Genomic DNA, 20,271 nt, shown 5'->3' on the forward strand with positions numbered 1-20,271 from the left:
GAAGGTGGAGAGGAGACTTAATTGCTGTCTACAAATATCTAAAGGGTTGTCAAGGTGCAGAGGGATCAGCCCTATTCTTCTTTGCACAAGGAAAGACTAGAAGAAATGGGATGAAACTGAAAGGGAGGAGACACAGATTAGATATTAGAAAAAAGCTTTCTGACAGTGAGGGTGATCAGTGAGTGGAACAGGTTACCGCAGAAGGTGGTGAGTTCTCCTTCAATGGAAGTGTTCAAACAAAGGCTGGACAGACATCTGTCTAGGATGATTTAGTGATCCTGCATTGAGCAGGGGGTTGGACCTGATGACCCTGGAGGTCCCTTCCAACTCTACCATTCTGTGATTCTATGAACCCATCAATCGTCCTTCTATCAGCTATTTCCACAGTCCAGCTTTCACATCCACACATGGCTATAGGGGCAATAATGTTTTGCACTATCCTGTGTTTAGTTGCTATACTTATAGCCCTACTTTTACAGATTTTGTCCATATTTAGCATCACGCTTTGTCCCAATGCTATCCTATGTTTTATCTCTGGCACAGATTTTCCAACCTGGTCAATTTTGGAGCCCATTTTTTCACTTTCAGTTTTAATTTTACATGTCAGCTGCTTCAGACCTGCTTCTGTTTCTGCAAGCAGAATTGTGTCATCTGCAAAATGGAGATTGTTGATGTTTCTGCCACCTATTTTCACCCCGATTTCCAATTCATCTAGGTTCATTTTCCGCATGATCACTTCCGCATATAGGTTAAACAAGAAGGGTGAAAGGATGCAGCCCTGTCGTACGCCTTTGCCAATCCCAAACCAATCTGTCTCCCCATACTGTGTTTTCACAGTGGCTTCTTGATTGATATAAAGTGATTTTATCGGCTTGACTAGATGTGCCGATATGCCCAGTTCTTGTAGGGCATGCCACAGCCTGTCATGGTTGACGCAGTCAAAGGCCTTAATGTAGTCGATAAAGCACATGTATATATTCTTTTTGTATTCTCGAGATTTTTACATGGTTCATTGCAGGTTTGCAATATGGTCACGGGTGCTGTGTCCTCGCCAGAATTTTGCCTGTGCATCATTGACTGCTGATCTCAGTCTTTCCTGTATAATTTTGAGATGGACCTTGCTTGCATGCAGAATAAGGGCTATTGTTTGGTAGTTGGAGCAATTTTGGGATTTGCCTTTCTTTGCTAGAGGGATGAAGACAGATCTTTTCCAGTCCCGTGGCCATTGTGTGGATGCCCATACTACCTAGCACAGTGCTGTGATTGTTTTCACTGGTACTGGCAGCAATAGCTCTGCCGATATGTTATCTATGCCTAGTGCTTTATTTTTGGCTAGTTGTTTTATTGCTATAACCACTTCTGACTCCATAATGGAGGCTCCAAGTCTGCAGGCTCCACCTCATGGTCCAGGTATGTGATTGCAGACATATAGTTCCTCTGAGTATTCCTTTCACCTATCCTTGACACTCTGTTGGCCATTAAGTTCCTTCCCATTTTTGCCTTTGATTGTGCCGTTGTGTGCAATGAAAGGTTTTCAGACCATCTTGAGCTGTGGGAATCGGCCTCACATATGGCCTTTCATGGCTTCTGCTTCGCGTTGTTTGCAACGCTCATTCCAATCCATTTCCTTGTCTTTCATTGCCGCTTGCTGAAAATCCACATTTAGTTGCTGAACTTCATCTTTGCTGCCAGCTACCTTTATTGCTCTTTTTTATTGGCTATTCTGAAGGTTTGCTCGGACAACCAATAGCGTTGTTTTTTCTGCTTATAGGTCAGATGCTTACTGGCTGTTTTCATAACTGTGGACTGCATATCATGCCATAGTTCCTCTGGATGCTTTTCTGATGCGTCAAGCAGTTTGAATCTTTTTGCTACCTCAGTAGTATATGATTGGGGGATTTTAGTGGTAACGAATATTCTCACTGGAGCACCTTTATTAATGCTATGGACTTTGATCTTGATCTGCAAGGAGTTCATGATCAGTGCCGCAGTCGTAGCCAGGAAAGGTTTTTACTGCAGCGACTGAATTTCGCCAAATATGATTACACAGGATGTAATCAATCTGATTTCGATGGAGGCCAATGGGAGATGTCCATGTGTACAGTTGACGTTTGGGTTGCATAAACCATGTGTTCGTTATCCTGAGCTGATTTTCTTGGCAGAACTGTATGAGACAATCATCGGCTTCATTTCTTTTACCAAGCCCAAATCGTCCTGTGATGGTTGCTGCTGGCTGGCTGGCGACTTTGGAATTGAAGTCACCCATAATGTAAATGATGTCCTTCTTTGGCACTTTGTTTAGAGTTTTCGGCATAAAAATCTTGATTGGTTTCCTCATCGGCATCAGTCGTTGGGGCATAGACCTGTATGATTAGGATGTTCACTGGCTTACCACTTATCTGGATAGCAAAGATATGGTTGCTGATTGTTCTAAAACTTTCTACTGTCTTTGAGGTCTGCTTGTTTGTAATAAAGGCTACTCCATTTCCTAATCTCCGGCATAGTGCAATGTAAAGTCATCAGACTGAAAATATCCATTACCTGTCCAGTGCAATTCGCTAATTCCAAAAATATTGATGTTCAGTCTTGTCATTTTGCTTTTCACAATGTCCAATTTCCCTAGGCTCATGCCACGCAAATTCCATGTTGCTAGTATGTAAGCTTTGGTACAGCGCTGTCCTTTCCTTTTATCGTGAGTTGCATCAGCAGCTGGGCTTCCCTATGGCTTATATTGTACATCCAGTTGCATCATGAGGAAAACCCTGACTACTTGTACTCAGACCTTGCTCTTTCCCAGTAGCAATTAAAGAATCATTTGGCCTGGAGGGCCTACCATTGCATACCATAACTGAATCATTTGAGAGCTTTTTCGTAGGGTTTTCAAGACAATTTTTTTTACTGGGTAGTTTGGCAGGTCGTTCCCTAAACCTCCCATTTACCAGGGCTTGGGACTGGCATATAGGGATGATGCCTACACGGCTGGGTTACAGTATACTACTGGTATATTCTTATGTAGCAGATGCATGGATAACCTTAGTTACATGCGACTCGTACTGTTGCATGGGGCAGCGGCCATCAGCATGTAAGGGGGACACCTGGCCAGATCATCTTCTTCCTTCATGTGGCAGCGTCCTGTGGAGCTACATGAACCACCCCCCTTCTGGCTCTGTCTCATCTCTGATGTTCTGAGGAGCCATTACCAGCCCACTGGCACGCCTGAAGCACAATTACTTCGTTCTGTTACTGTGTACATGTTATGGGCTTTATTCTTGGACTGTATCTATGTACAGAGGTTGGTTTGTGTTGTATGTATATTTTGATCTAATTCCTGGGGCTGTATTTATGTACAGAAAATTGGTTTGTACTGTATTTATGTTATAAACTTGGTCCCAGTATTGTTTCTATGTAATTAGCTTGGTTCTGCTTCTGTATTTATGTACTGAGTTTGGTTCTGGTACTGTATGTACTGAGGTTGGTTCTGGTGCTGTATTTATGTTATGAGCTTGGTTTTCATGCTGTATTTATATTATATGCTTGGTTCTGGGGCAATATTTATGTTATAAGCTTGGTTTTGGGGATGGATGTATGTATGAGCTAAGATGGTTCTGGTGCTGTACTGAGGTTGATTTGTGCTTTTTTATGTACTTAAGTTTGTTCTGGTACTGTATTTATGTTATGAGTTATGTTCTGGTGCTTTATTTATGTTATGAGTTTGGTTCTGGGGTGGTATTAATTTAAGAGCCTGATTGTGGTACAGTATTTGTTCACTTAGCTGTTCTGGTGTGGGTATGTATATTGTAGCTTTCATGCCAAGCAAAATTCAGACAGACTGCCTATCACAGCTATCGAACCACACCACTATCGATCTGATGACCTCATGGCCAGTTGCCAAATTGGTAGATATGGGAGCCCGTGATGAGAAGATTGCTAGCAGTATCTATGAATAATGTGAAGCACCTTGTGTTATAGCAAGACACTTCTCATGAGAACCCAAGAGAATTCTGTTTAATTGAAGACATTACAAGTTCTTATACAAAAAGAGAGAGGGCATTATCATACAAAGGTTATTATTACAAAGGTTACAAAAATTATTATTACAAAGGTTACAAAAATTATTGATCATAAGACTTATTGACATTCTAGACAAAACAGTCTCAAAGGTCTTAAGACTCGCCTAGATAAGAAAATAGCTGCAGTCAGCCTATTGATATCTCATTATAGTCTAATTCTGCCGGCTTTGTATGTCTTTAAGTTTACATAGTTTAGTATTGCTGTTTTTTTGTTGACTTCCCTTATCTTTTGATTCTTGATTCCGGCAGTACCCAGCATAGGTTTAGTTTCTATATAAGGGTCAATAGTCCAAATACAATTAGAAATATTAACTTAATAAACTTAACAGTTTATGTGCCATTACACTGCAATATTTATATAGATTTCTATATAGTTTTTTTTACTTATCATTGTCAAGGGGGAGCAAAAAAAAAAAAAAAAATCAGGGTGCTATTTAACCCCAATTTTCCAGACACCTGATCTTTGGCAAAACATGTTGGGGGAGGGGGGGGGGGCTAAGTGCTTTCTTTTAAATCAGATCCCCATGTTAAGTTTTTGCCCTACTTGGTTGGTTATGCTTTAACCTTATGGTGTTTGAATGTGTAGCTGTAGAGGAGGGATCACTCCCTCACCTACATTTATATATACTTATGGACATTTATAGCTACAGGACACTGTTTGCCTGACTATGTTGTGCTATACAATGAGACAGTATGGGTTATGGGTTTTTAATTGTTCATATAAAAAGTGTAACATTTTATTAGCTTTCAATAAAAGTTATTTTGTAGGGGATCCCATATAGAGTTTTTGGTTGCCTTTGGCATATAATTGAGATTATTGCCCTCAGTACCAAGGCTTGGGTGCAACTGTTACCTCTGCACCCACTATAGTTACAATCAGGGGCATAACTATAGGGAATGCAGAGGATGTGATTGCATCTGGGCCCAGAAGCCTTAGGGAGACCATAAGGCCTCTTTTCTCCATTGGGCTTATCGGTCGGCCGATATACATTACCATCTGATGCACTGGATTACAATGCATCAGATCACACAGGCATATTCCCGTGGCGTAAAAGTGCCCGGCCAGCCAATAAAGCATTGGGTACTTTTACGCCAGGCAGCAAAGATAGTCCTGAGACTATCTTTCTGCCTGGAATATGTCAGCTGCTGCATAAACACCTATGGGAACCAATCATAGTGGCTGGAGACGGGAGGTGGGAGTGAATTTAGCAGTTTGACTGCTAAACTCCCTCCCCTTCTCTCCTCCTCTCTCTTCCCCTCTGGCTGTTTGCAATGGGAGGGGGTTGGACGGGGTGGAGCTAAGCTCCGCCCCGCTCCCCTCCCACTTACCCCCGTTTCTTCCTGCAGACAAGGGGTGGGGAAGGTGCGGGATCTTAGCTACACTCCTGTCCTGCCCCCTCCCATTGCAAACAGCCAAAGGCGAGGGGGAGGGGAGGGAGAGACAACAGCATTGCGGCCTCAGCATATATGCGCCAGGCCTGGGCCATCTGAACGGGCGCACAAATCTATATTTGTGCACCCATTCACGCATTTTTATGGTGCCGGCGGATGCACATAAAAATGCCCTTATAGTAAGCCCAGTACTATGAATAAAGCATTGGGGCCCAGAAGCTTCAAGTTACACCTCTGCTTGTATATGTTCTTCACTATTATGTAGCAGCTTTTACAGCATCTACTTCAAATTTTCAGTTGTTTTTCTCCTCACAACACTCAGTGACTTTTTGTTCTGATAATATTAAATATCTTCATAGTATAGAACATTTTTTTTCTGCAGCCCCTAGCCCCCTATAATCAGGCAATTTGTGCATTCTCAAGCTGCTCATTTAAATGACACTGTTATATACAGTAATGTATTGCCTAAAATAATTTTTTTGTTCGGGTCACTTTTCCATTGATTTAGTGAAATATGTTTAGCACTTTTCGAAAACAGAAAAAACAGCAGGGATGTAATTATGGTGGCGTAACCCGTGCTTTTTTTTTTAGAAATCTTGTAATGTCGAAAATAATGTGACTCTTTGAAGCTGAAGTGCGGCACCAAATAGGGCTCAAATCTAAAATCAGTTTTTCCTTTATGTGTCGAAAAATAAATAAATTATATATATACATATATATATATATATATATATATATATATATATATATATATATATATATATATTTCTGTAGATAAATAGATAAAAATCAATAAACTTCAGAAAATGAAATAACGGAGAAAAATGTTATGGAAACCAATACTGTACACTGAGTACTGGTGGTGAATAAGTTGTCTTAGACTGCTCTGAACAAACAGTGCTGCTCACATGAGCAGCTCTGGCCAATCAGAAAGCAGCATTGGCTGATTATGCACAGCGTGCATCAAGTAGTCTAGGAAGCCAACTTGGATCATTGGAGCAGGGCACAGGGACTGGTGGAGTAAATGAGGACACCAGGTAATATAACCCGCCCATTCTCTGGTTCTTGGCCAAAATTTTGTTCTGGGATCAAAGAGTCGCTTTAAGGAACAAAGTTATGATCACTTTGAAAATTGATTTAATTGATTGCAACCAGCATTGCAACCAAACACTTTTATTTCACGTCATTCTTACAGAATTACTCCCCTGTTCTTTTCTACAGAATTGCTATATAAAACAGTGGAAGGTTTTTCTGCATGATCAGCATGTTTCCAGTTCTGTCTGCTCTGAGCTTAGGTTTCAGGCTGTGGGTTTGGTGCATGCACAGGCTTCCAGCATCTTCAAGGGGCAATGCACAGAAAATGCCCTTGACCTCAACGAATGGTATTCACTCAAAGTCTCTCTGGTGAACTCTTTCTGCAATACAGTAGATCATGACCATAGTTCCCTCATCCTGATTATCCAGACTAACCAGGTACTCTCAGCTCTGGGGCTTCAACCGCAGCCCAACTTCAGGCTGCACCCAATTTTTTTTAGCAGGCTACAGGGCTTTTCTTGCGGCTTATAATTTAGGTTGCACCCAACTTTTTGCAGACTGCTTGTACTTGCTCTCTTCACCACTGTGGTAACTATGGAACTCAACTTGCATGCCACACCCCGCTATTTATACCAAACATCGGCACCACCCTGCAGAACAAGAAGTGCTCTATCATTCGTCCATCATATGCCCATCATGGTGAACAGCTATGCAAATCTTCAAAATGTCCATCATGACTGGGATTGATACCATTCATAATCTGGGGAGTATTTATCATCATGGGAATTTTTGACATAAGTAGTGATGGTTGAAACAAGGCAGATTATAATTACATACAAATGAAGGTATTATTATGGCAATACCAAATATATATAGTTTTTTTCTTACTACTTTTGCACTATAGAACATTTAACTCGCCATATTCTAAGAGCCATAACCTGTTTTTCCCATGAGTGCAGCTGTTTGAGGAACTGGTTTTTACAGAAAGAGTTGTTTTCATTTATACCATTTTGGGGTACACACAGCTTTTTGAATGTCTATGAGCCATGATGATAGTTCTTCATAGTGATAGCAATTACCGTACAGTTACCTTCAGTGATCACAGTTGACGCCTTCTCTGATTGATGATGGGCTTTCTCTAACTGAGCCCAAAACTCCATCAGTATTTATGACTCTGCACACTCTTCCGATTCTGATGCTACCCTCAATGCCCTTCTCAGTAATTCTCCCATAGTAATTAGTGCCCCTAAGTGGCCCCTCTTAGTTATGCTGATCCTCTGCCGGCTCCTCTTATTTATGCTGACCCCCTGTGCCCCCTCTTAGTTATTCTGACTCTATGTGGCCCATTTTATCTATGCTGTAGTCCACTGTAGTCTTTCTTAGTTGTGGTGAACCTCTGTGGCCCCTTTGGTTATTGTTCCCCACTTCCACTAACTCCTCTATTATACAGTCTGATGCAAAGAAAGATCACTCCCCTCCCTTCATCCCCAACATACAGTCCCATGTAAATACCACATTCTCCCTCCCATCATCTCCTTTAACAATCGCATGTAATAAACTCAACACTTCTCCCACCTTCAGCCTCTTAGTATACCCCTCTAACATACAGTCCCATGTAAAACATATCTGTACCCCTCCTTTCAGAAGGTCTTATATACAGTCCCATGTAAAACACATTTCTTATACTCTACTCTGCCCCATCCAGCATACCGTCCCCTGTAAAATTCTCTCCTCCTTTCACCAGTATGCACATGTAGATGAGCTCTATGCTGACTCCTGCTATGAGCCAGAGTGTAGCTTCACTTCTCCCTCACTCCTGACTCCTGTTCTCAAGATTAACGAGATCCAATGGAGATATGAACAGTAGAGATGAGCGAATGTACTCGTTTCGAGTAATTACTCGATCGAGCACCGCGATTTTCGAGTACTTCCGTACTCGGGTGAAAAGATTCAGGGGGCGCTGGGGGGCGGGGGAGGCGTGGCGGAGTGGGGGGTAGCAGCGGGGAACAGGGGGGAGCCCTCTCTTTCTCCCTCTCCCTCCCACTCCCCGCTGCAACCCCCCACTCACCCACGGCGCCCCCCGAATCTTTTCGCCCGAGTACGGAAGTACTCGAAAATCGCGGCGCTCGAGCGAAAAAGGGGCGTGGCCGAGTATGCTCGCTCATCTCTATTGAACAGCTTTGCATTTGTCCCCCGGACCACCTGTTAAGTACCCCTGCTCTATAACCTTAGCAATAATGCAATTATCCACAATGACTACCACTCTTACGCAACTATACAAAGTTACCTTTTTTATCCCCCTTACATATCGCTATATAGTGTGCATGGGAAGGGTGTATTGCATACTGAACCATCTATGTTTATCTAGATTTTGGATTTTTTTTCCCATAATCACTGATGCCTCTAAATATCAGGTCTATAGAGACAGCCGAAAACTAATTAATCAACTTTGCAAACTGCAGAGATTTCTCCAAGTCGACACTGCAGAAGTAACTACCTTGGGAGTCATTTTCTTGTATTTTTTCATGCATTTTCCTTATCTAATTATTGTACATCTAAATAAAGGTTTTACTCCTACAAGACTTGATTAATTGGATATGTATTTCTCTATCAGGTCAGTAATCACCAAAGGATTGATGATAAGCTTCAAAAAATCAAGAAAGACTTGGTGTAAAGAAATGCAATTACTTCACAATTAAAAGATCTCCTGACATATATGACACATTAGTCGGAAATTAAATTTGTTATTAAGCAAAATAATTAAAATAAATCAATGTTTCCAGCAGACGGAGAAAATGCTTTAATCAAATGTTTGAGCGGCGTAGCTGGTGCGCAGATACTGCAGATGTAATGAATGACGGTTCCCTCGCAGGCTTCATGCACGGAATAGTTAAGCGATATTTAATCTATAGAAAACAAAACCTGCATTTTAAATATTTAAAACCGATGCGATGCAGCAATTTCATTAAAGGGGCTCGCTATAATATCTAGGAGATAGCGCGGGTTACATTGTTGCAACTATAGGAAAACATCAATCCAAAGTACAGAGGATGTGGAACATGTATGTTCATTCATAAGAGCAGCAATTAATTGTCATGCGGGATATGCTGTTCCTTTGTATCGTATCACTGATATGCCAAAAGTCATAGGATAGTGGTATGTAAGTTGATGATGAAGTGGCACACCTGTAGTGAGGTGTTATCTTGTGAGTGCGGTTGAACACCGGCTAGCCTGATCACAGCAAAGCAACATGAATTATTGGAACCATGATAGTTGGCACCAGATGGTGGAATACTCCATTTCCGAAGTTATGTAGGCATTTATCATTCTTTGATCCACAGTGTCACATATTTTCTGGAGATACATCATGGAAGACATTACCGCCAACAGTGGACAGGGCAGTGACGGTGACCTTTGGTGCCTGGCTAGAATTGTCCGAATAGACAGACAACCAACTCTGGCAAAAATTATATGCACATTGCAAAAGGCTGCACACATAGATCCCGCCGGTCGGCGCAGCGTTCTGTAGCTTCCATGGAATATGGGAGCAGAAGACCACCTAGAAAGCCTCTGTTCTCACCCCAACACTGGACACAGCACCTCATCTTGGCTCATGAGCATGCTAACTGGACCCTAGAGGACTGGCAACATGTGATGTGGTCTAATGAGTCATGGTACCAATTGGTTTGGGCTGATGGAAGGGTTTGTGTATGGCACAGACCCTATGAAGCCATTGACTCCAGTTTTCAACAAGGCACTGTGCCAGCTGATGGTGGTTCCATACTGGTGGGGGGTGTTCTTATAGCATGGGTTGGGACCACTTATCTGCCTAAACATTGCCATTAACCAGTGTCTCCTACATTTCACTGCTTGGTGACTATTTCCAGCCTTTTATGGACTTTTACGTACTCTCACAATGATGGGATATTCCAAAAGGGTAATACACTGTGCTATAGGGCCATATTGTCCAAAATTGGTTCAAGGAACATTCTGGAGAGGTCTTATAAATGGAATAGCCTGCACATTCACCTGACATGAGCCCAATTTAGCATTTATGGGATAGAGTGCAGAGGTCAATTCACAACAAGATCCTGCACCTACAAATATCCCGGAGCTGCATGGCTCAACATCCCTCCAGACATTATGTGTGCACTTGTGGAACTGATGCCACATCAAGTTGCTGCATTTAGCTAGCCCAGGTGAAATTTTATATATTAGTTCCTATCCCATGATTTATGGCACGCCAGTGTAATTTCAGTGGTATAAATACTGCAGTACTCCATGTTAAGCCCCAAACATATACAATGTTAGATGTAGCCTTAGGGCTTAAACAGAAGAACGTGTCTGCGCGGGTTTTTGTTCGCATGGATTTGTTCTCATAAGCGTGTTTCTCGCACGCAAATCCTGCATGCGAAAAAAGATAGGACCTGCTCCATCTTTCTGCGTGTTATTTAGAAAGCTGTCATAGAGGTCTATGGGAGTTTTAAAAAAATCACAGTGAAGGTATGATAACCCTTTATTATGTGCAAACGCGCTCCGTTCCCCCAAGCATATTTGCACAGTCCGTCTGTGAAACCCCCATACTCATATTTTGCAGTATCGGAGGTTATGAAAAGATTCAGAATTGTGTTTACAGATGTGACTACCCTACCCTCAACTTGAAATTGCTTAAAAGGTTGTTCACCTCTACACTGTTGATGACCTACCCTCAGGATAGGTCAGTCATCTATAGTTGATCATCGGGGGCCGCCACCTGGGACCCCTGGCGGTCAGCTGTTCCCTCAGGGGCTGTCGCGGTGTACGTAGCAGGATGCAGAGACTGTAGCTCTGTACACATTGGAGCAGCCTGGGTTTGTAATGCAGACAAGTCTCCTGTTTTAATTCACTGTTTTCTTCTCCACTTTAAAAAATCATAACTCTTTTACTTTTCTGGCCTCACGAGGTCTTGTTTTTCGGTGAACTAGTTGCATTTTTAGTGGTATCCTTTATCGCATTATATAGGGGAAAAAATTTTAATAAAATGCAATTGCGCAATTTTTAGTGAGCATTTAATTTTTCAGCATTCCTGATGCAGTAAAAATGACATGTAATATTTATTCTTTGGGTTAGTATGATTATGGTAATACCAGATTTATATAGTTTTTTATGTAATAAGACTTATTATTATTATTATATACAGTAAGAATACCCTGCCGGACGTCTTCCAACATCAGAGCTGTACAGCCTTCAATCAGAATGTCTGAAGAGTGGAGTGGAAAGGGTTAATGACTCACAGGCCACAGTGATGCCTATAAATTACTCAGGACACAGTAGGGCCTATGAATTAAAGGGGCACAGTAGAGCCTATAAACTACTAAGGAGGCATTGTGGAGCTGTCACGCTGCATCACCGGAGCTCACCTACCCTGGGATTGCAGTCAGACACTGCTGCCTGTCGTATGCTGCACTAATGCGCCTGCTTGCTTCCAGTCCTCTGTCTGCAAGACTCTTGTTAGTTCCTTCAGGAACCGCAATATATAGAAAGATCCAGCTCACCGACCAAATCCAAGCGCTTCAACCAGAGCAAATGCCCACTCAGCAGAACGTGAAATTATGTAGACTGTACAAAAGCCAACTCATACCAGGCCTGGAACAGTTTAAAATAAAAAGAACTTTGTTAGGTACCTCGTGTCCGCCAAGTGCAGTGGGTGCAGCCGCACTACCGGGACTATCTGGACAGGTAAGAGTTTGAGGACCTCACAGCAAAAATCATATCCCACTTCAAGGATGAAAAACAGGATTCCTCATGTGCTGCCTCCTCAGATAGCCCAAACATAAACCTGTGTGCAGCAAGGTAGATCCACACCTTCCTGACAGGGGCCTACAAATTGCTAAAGGGTAGAGCGGAGCTACAACTTAATATAAATTATGAAGGGGGCATGGTGGAGCCTATAAATTACAAAGTGGGCATTGCAGGAACTACAAATTACTAAGGAGACCCACTGTGACTTTGTCATATTGGCCCATGTAAACCTGGAAATGGTCTTGCCTACCCCCAAAAGGTGTGGATGGAGTCTTATGGGTATTTTCAGCTTTACAGACAAAATATCAATCAAACTATGAAGAAAATGCACCTAAATCTCAAGTTCTCAATGTTGTCACATATTTTTAGAACCAGTATTTTGCGTCGTCTATTCAGCCAAGATATCACCAGGTGCCGTAACAACCTCCAAACTCCTAAAATATCTGCAGAATTATCCATCTTCCCATAACGTCCTTCACGACAAGAAACATTTCTCCAAACTCTGCGACTCTTTACTTTGCAATATATGATTATCCTGGCAATTAATATTTCCTGAGTTGCATTCTTATTTGTTTGTTGTTCTCAGCAAATACTTTGGAATGAGACATTTAGATATGCAGAGACATGATTTAAATGTTTGTTCATGCCGTTTTATAATTCAAACATAGCGACCAACCACACTCCTCATAAGAAAGTAATAATTATTCAGCTCTGAACTTCAAATATGATCCTGAATTACATTTATAGAATCATATTTCTTTTATGAATATTTGCTTTCCCTGTGTGGTTTATTTCAGAAACGGAGAGAGCTTGGAAGATGTTCAATTGAAATATCCAAGCAATGAAATGTGATGTTTTTTTGTAACTTGATTAAACAAATTCAAACTTAAAATATTTATGCATTGAAAGTGCTTGGTGAATGTTTATCAAGCAGGAGCTGCCGAGAAAAGTGCAACACAGTAGCAGCAGGTAAAGACGAACAGCTGATAAATCCTGACAACCAGGGGGAAATAAGAAAGAAAGGGGAAGGTGATTTATAGTTAATAATTGGATCCTCTTTGGCTTGTAGTCGTGGGACCTCTATATTCAATTGTCCTACTACACTATATATTACACCAGTTATGAATTATTACATTATCTTTGCACTTTTTCCAGTTCTTTTTTAGCCTACTTTCATAACTGCTTGCGGATCTAAAGGTCCAGAGCTCAGTAACCCTTCCTCTCTAGAGATGAGCGAGCGTACTCGGTATGGCAAATTACTCGAGCGAGTATTGCTATTTCCGAGTACATGCCTGCTCGTCCCAAAAGATTCAGGGGGCCGCGAGGGAGAGCGAGGAGGAACGGGGGGGGGGGGGGGGGGGGGAAATCTCTGCGGCATCCATGAGCAGAGAATCATAGCGATTCTCCACTCGCGGAATCTAAATCGTGGCATGCCGCGATTTCCGGTGATTGTCCGCGGTGAGCCTATCTGTCAGATAGGCTCACCATAAAGAACTGACAGCAGCCCCCCTGCTTTCGCCGTGTACATGGGGCCTCTGTCTCTTCTGCTCTCTCTCATTATTCTCTGTTTTTCTTTCTTTCTCTCTCTCTCTCTTTCCCTCTTCTTCTCTCTTTCTGTTGCTTTCTTTCTCTCCCACCTATTTTTCTTCCTTTCTCTGTTTCTCTATGTCCTTTTTCTCTTTTTCACTTTCTCTCTTTTGCTGTCTCCTTCTTTTTCTGTGTCTCATTCTTTCTATTTTCTCATACACTTTTGTCTGAGAAGCATGGAGTCTAGATAACGTGAGGTAATTATCCCCCTCTACTCTTCCTTAGTCAGACCTCATCTGGAATAATGTGTCCAGTTCTGGGCACCCCACTTTAAAAAAGACATAGACAAAGTGGAGCAAGTTCAGAGAAGATTAACCAAGATGGTAAGCGGTCTGCGAACCATGTCCTATGAGGAACGGTTAAAGGATCTGGAAATGTTTAGCTTGCAGAGGAGAAGCCTGAGAGGAGACTTAATAGCTGTCTACAAATATCTGAAGGGCTGTCACAGCCCAGAGAGATCAGCCCTATTCTCCTCTGCACAAGGAAAGACTAGAAGCAATGGGATGCAACTGAAAGGGAGGAGACACAAATTAGATATTAGACAGTAAGGGTGATGAATGAGTGGAACGAGTTACCACGGGAGGTGGTGAGTTCTCCTTTAATGGAAAGGTTCAAACAAAGGCTGGACAAATATCTACATAGGATATTTTAGTGATCCTGCACTGAGCAGGGGGTCAGACCAGATGACCCTGGAGGTCGCTTCCAACTCTACCACTCCAGGATACTATGATTTTCTTCTTCACTCTCTCTTTCCTTTTTATCCTCCTTTTCTTCCTTTCTCTTTCTCTATATATTTTTCTTTCTTTATCTCTTTATTTCCTTCCTTCCACTCTCTCACCCACCGTGGCTGTACAGCACCGAACTAATCTGAACAGAGTAAAAAAAAAATCTTGGTATTTGTATAGCGCCAACTTATTACGCAGCGCTTTCAGGTAATTATTACTTAATTACCCCCCACCAAGCTGGGTTCTCATTTTACCGACCTCGGAAGGATGGAAGGCTGAGTCAACCTTGAGCCGGCTACCTGACGCATGTGGGGATTGAACTTGCAACCTCCAGGTCGTAGGTGAGAGCTTACACTCTGTGCCACACGAGAGTAGCCTTAATATCCTCAGAACGAGTTCAGCATAGTGTAAATCAAGAATACATGACTGCAGAACACACTGCACATTAGTTTGTTTGTCGTCTGTAATCATGCAAAAACATGGGGGCACATTTGGGACAGATTTACATGAGCGTATGCGTATTTGCATGTGCATTTCCACCACGTTTGTGCATGTTGGGTCCTGTGTTTATTTGCATGTACAACTGCATTTTTTACTGTACTTCTTCCTTGCACATGTCATGCGCATATGAAATGGCCAATTAGTGTAATTAGTTTCATATGTTCTATTTTCCTGCACGAATGCACAAAAAATAGAACATGCTGCACATTTTTTTTGAGCAACAGAATTGCGCATGCAAATTATACACCTGTGAACGAATCCATTGAAATCAATGAGTTCTATTCACTGTGTGCACAAATACGGTTGTGTGAATCCAGCTTAAGCTACTCTTATGCCAGTTTCCAGTGTAAAAAATTCCCCAATTTTTGTGCAAGTGGATAATTGTACAACAATTTGTATTTTTTCTTCTTCTCTAAAAGTAGACGGGGTTTGTCAGGAGGGGGCATGGCTGCCTCAGATCAACAGATTAATCCATTATTTACAACAGAAATTGGTGCAAACTATACCAGAAATGTTCACTATGTCAAACTTGGCATTTTGGAAGGGACACATGAAAGGGGTGGGAATATGCGTAATACATGAAGACTCATGCACCTCTTCATGCATTAAGTGCATTGTGTATCGAGGAAAATGTACGAAGACTAATTGTACTAAGATTTTCATATAAACTGCACACACAAAAAGTATTAAAATTTCCTCTTTTTTTTTTTCTTTTAGATGCCCTCAAAAAAGGAAATCTAAGATTTGAAACGCACACAAAGCCTTTAAATCACGTATAAGAAAGCTGAAAGAAAGCAACAAAATGCTGTAATAAATTGTTGATGTAATGGCACTTCACGTGGAGCTTATACCATCTTGCTTCAGGGGATGCGTTAGAAGAGAACTTTCCTTCACGTATGGTGGGGATATTAAGAAGCAGGAAGCTTGAAGAAATCCCCTCATGAGACACTTAATAAACCTCTTCCAGATGTCATTCTAAGAATTAATAGACATGAGTTATCTAGATATTTACTAGCTAGAGTGACTCTATGTGAGGCATAAAAAAATCCTAATATTGACTGATCTTAGCAGAGAAAGCATTAACTAGGCCATGATTTATCAACTCACATTCATCAACAAAAAAATAATTGAAGGATTTTGTTGTGCTGTCTCAATAAGACATCTTCAATCATTGGATGTGTCTTGAGCTATAACTCCTCCTCTTCCTCCTTCTCCCCCTCTTCCTCTTCCTCCTTCTCCTTCTCCAGCAATAAGACATATGTATGAAAAATTGTCTTCATGTTGTGGTGTTGTTGAGCTGTAAGCAAGCTGGCGGTGCAACTGAGGATTACAACTGCTCATAAAATGAAATGTACCTACTATATCTGCAGATACCTAGTCCATTTTATTATGAAATAAAAAATAGTATGAAAAAATAATGATAATGGCTCCTTTCTTTTCTCTTATGTACTTATTTCTACCTAAATTGTTATATGAAGAGAGGCACAACAAAGACTGCAATAGCAAGGTGCAGAAAGTTACAATCAGCAGGATAATTCCTGCTGAATTGTTATCTCCTGGTTGCTAAGTTGGTGTTGGGGCAGTTACTACTGGAGGGGATCTGTAAGTCACACTGATCTGCCTCATTACAGAGAGGAATGTCTGATTGGTTAGCTTCCCTATAAATACTTTTGGTTTCTGCAGTGTGGTGCCAATGATAGCTGTGACAACATGTGTACTATCTAATATTCCTTGTTCTAGTATTAGGGCAGCATCATGAGTGTGTTTGCACATGCTTCTGCATGTGCCCAAATCTGTGCATGCTAAACACACAGGATAAAAGCCACTGTTTTTATTGGGTTTGTTCTCATAGGTGTGTTTTGCATGCACATTTTGTGGTGCACAAAAAATAGTTCTAGCTTTCTGCATTTTGGAGCTGTGAAACTGCCATAGAAGTCTATGGCAGATGTGCAAATACACAGGAGGAACGGTCATACAGTGTACAAAATGCAGGAAAAGAAGACATTTGGTCCGTATTAAACTTTAATAGCCATTAAATTCCATGGAAAAGGTGTGTCATGCACGCCTGTGAACTGGTTTTGCACGCAAAAATACAGTAATATTGGCAGACACATGCAAAACCTTGATTATAGCCTTCGCCAAACCACATTTATGTGCAAATATGCTGAGGCGAGCATATTTACACAAACACTTGTGTGACACCACCTTTAGTGCTAGTCCAGTCTCATCTAGTCGATTCAACCAGTATGTCTTCCACCTTGGTTTTTCTAATCCAGTCTGTGTTTTCCTAGTATATGGTTTATTTAATCTTTGCTTGTTTCTTTCTGTCTGCCTTGACCCAGTCCAGCATTTTCTTCTTCAGCCTCTTATTTATTTCCCAGTTCCCTTCTCAGGTATAGTATGTTAGACAGGGCCATCCATACGGATAACTAAGTGCTATTTGAGGACAGTGAGGTCTCGTGTTGAGGGAAAGAGTCAGGGGAATTTAGAGAGAGATGTCCTGATGTAACAATTGTTAAATTAGCATTTAACACATTCTGATAATTGTTATACAATGTAAGTTAATGCTGTAGATTGAGTTCTCTTGATACACCAATTCATCTTAATGAGTGCTACATCTGTGGGGAGAGACAGTATTAGGGTCAGCATTTTTATGGTTTTTATTTCAGTTCCATACCACCTGTACCAGTCTCCACTGCCAATTTCATTATTATATTCTCATCATAGAATCATAGAATGGTAGAGTTGGAAGGGACCTCCAGGGTCATCGGGTCCAACCCCCTGCTCAATGCAGTATTCACTAAATCGTCCCAGACAGATATTTGTCCAGCCTTTGTTTGAAGACTTCCATTGAAGGAAAATTCACCACCTCCTGTGGTAGCCTGTTCCACTCATTCATCATCCTTACTTTCTCATATCCAATCTGTGTCTCCTCCCTTTCAGTTTCATCCCATTGGATCTAGTCATCCTTGTGCAGATGAGAATAGGGCTGATCCCTCTGCACTGTGAAAGCCCTTCAGATATTTGTAGGCAGCCATTAAGTCTCCTCTCAGCCTTCTTTTTTGCAATCATTATCCTCATCATCTGGTTACCATGACCATCTGCCCATTATCTAAGTTATCTAAGGCAAATTCATAGTTACATCTTGTTTTCACTGTGTTGATACATGCTTCATTTCACAGTTATGTATTTTTCTTCCAACATCCAGGTATTACGCTCTTTAGCTCTACTGTAAGTCCTGGGGTACTGGCAGAAACTGAACAGATTCAATATTGAGAATTTGACAGTTTTCTTGTGCAAATTGCAGCAGAAAACTGTCTAACATACTTTGCAACGCATTTATTATATGTTTTAGACACTTTCAGACACTTTTTTCGACATGTACACTACGGTTCAAAAGTTTTAGAACACTTCAATTTTTTCAGTTATTTTTGACATTAACACAGTTCATATCTATCAAATAAAATTTAATGGTTCAAAATTTCAAAAGTAAGTCAAAAACATAAAAATATTATGAAATTTTAACCTGAAACGCAATGGTAGTCTGAATTTCAGATTGTAACCAAAGGGCTTATTTCAGGAAACACATCAAGGACCGCTGCTCTGCAGCACAGAATAGAAATGTGGTTTGAAATTTTAGGCAAACTATTCCTACTGATGTCTCAAGTCTTGCAGTTTTTTTTAAAAACCCTCTGTTATATATAACCAGTGCTGGAACAGACTGCATTATAACACCCTTTAGGACGGGATTTGGGCAGTTTTGCTCTTCAGAACAAAGAACATTGCTATCATAATGGCAAGAAAAAGGTAATTAACCAAAGAAGACAGACAATTATAACTCTTAGACGTGGAGGTCTATTCTACAGAGATATTACCAATAGAGATGAGCGAACCTACTCGGCCACACCCCTTTTTCGCCCGAGCGCCGCGATTTTCGAGTACTTCCGTACTCGGACGAAAAGATTCGGGGGGCGCCGTGGGTGAGTGGGGGTTTGCAGCGGGGAGTGGGGGGGAGAGGGAGAGAGAGAGGGCTCCTCCCTGTTCCCCTCTGCAATCCCTCACTCCGCCACGCCTCCCCCCGCCCCCCGAATCTTTTCACCCGAGTACGGAAGAACTCGAAAACCGCGGTGCTCGATCGAGTAATTACTCGAAACGAGTACGTTCTCTCATCTCTAATTATCAATAAAGCCAAGGTGTCAGTCAGTGCAGTTTCTTATACCATCAAAAGCTGCTTGGAAACAGGAGGAAACTGACAGGAAGAGATCTGGTAGACCAAAGTCCTCAACAAAATCAGATAAGTTTTTGAGAGTTGACAGCTTGCATAATGGGTACCTCACAGCACAAAATCTACAAGCACAGCTTAAGGCCTCGGTCAGACGAGCATTTTCTCTGTGCTGTCAGCCGCGCACAGAACGCACATCTAATAGGAAATCAATAGGTTCCTATAGAAGCACTCACATGAGAGAATGTTAGGCATTCGAAACTACAAACAACTAACAAAGATAGGACATGCTGCAGGTCACATGTAGCTCTGCTGTGCGCATCAAAGATAGGACCTGACCTATCTTTGGTGCGCTGCGCTGCAGAGGAGTTTCCATTGACTCCTATGGGAGCAGGAGTTTATGGAAATTCTTGCACAGGAAAAGAAAATTCCCCGCAGCTTACAGCAGGACATTTAAAACCTGCTGCCCAGAAGCACATTTTAAATAGCCACTGTAAACTCCTCTTAGTCCCCGCGGGGATTAAGGGAACCCTCAGGGAGTCCACTTATTCTCATGGGGACTAACAGGAATTTACAGTGACATATGTAAAATGTGTTTCTGGACAGCATGTTTTAAATATTCTGCTGTAGACGGCGGGGTATTCCCCCAGCCCCGCTGCTGGGTAATTCCCCAGCGGGGCTCAGTAGGGGACTCTCTCCACTTTTCTCCCCAAGGAATTTCCCTATAGCGAGGAAAGAGATGGCGCGGGGTTACAGGGCTTTCCCCGAGAGTGAGGGAAGGAGGGGAGGCTAGAGTGATTTGCCCTCTTGCACCACCCCCTCTATATTTGCTCTGCGGAATCTCTGTGAGAAGCCCTATAGACCCATTCACTCTCCCTGCACAATGGGGATATCCCTTGGTGGTCCCTAGAACTTGGAGAGAGAAAACGGGACTATGGATTAATCCCCCATAGCAGGG

At 41.8% G+C, this 20,271-nt stretch overlaps 1 pseudogene; it reads right to left on the bottom strand.

Annotated features, from left to right (window-relative positions):
- Positions 1 to 1,942: 1,942 nt before the first annotated feature.
- The window catches only part of LOC136581102 (craniofacial development protein 2-like), a 42,120-nt pseudogene continuing 23,791 nt past the window's right edge, over positions 1,943 to 20,271 (bottom strand).

This window comes from Eleutherodactylus coqui, chromosome 10 (genome assembly GCF_035609145.1).
Source record: "Eleutherodactylus coqui strain aEleCoq1 chromosome 10, aEleCoq1.hap1, whole genome shotgun sequence".
In the NCBI taxonomy this organism is placed as follows: Eukaryota; Metazoa; Chordata; class Amphibia; order Anura; family Eleutherodactylidae; genus Eleutherodactylus; species Eleutherodactylus coqui.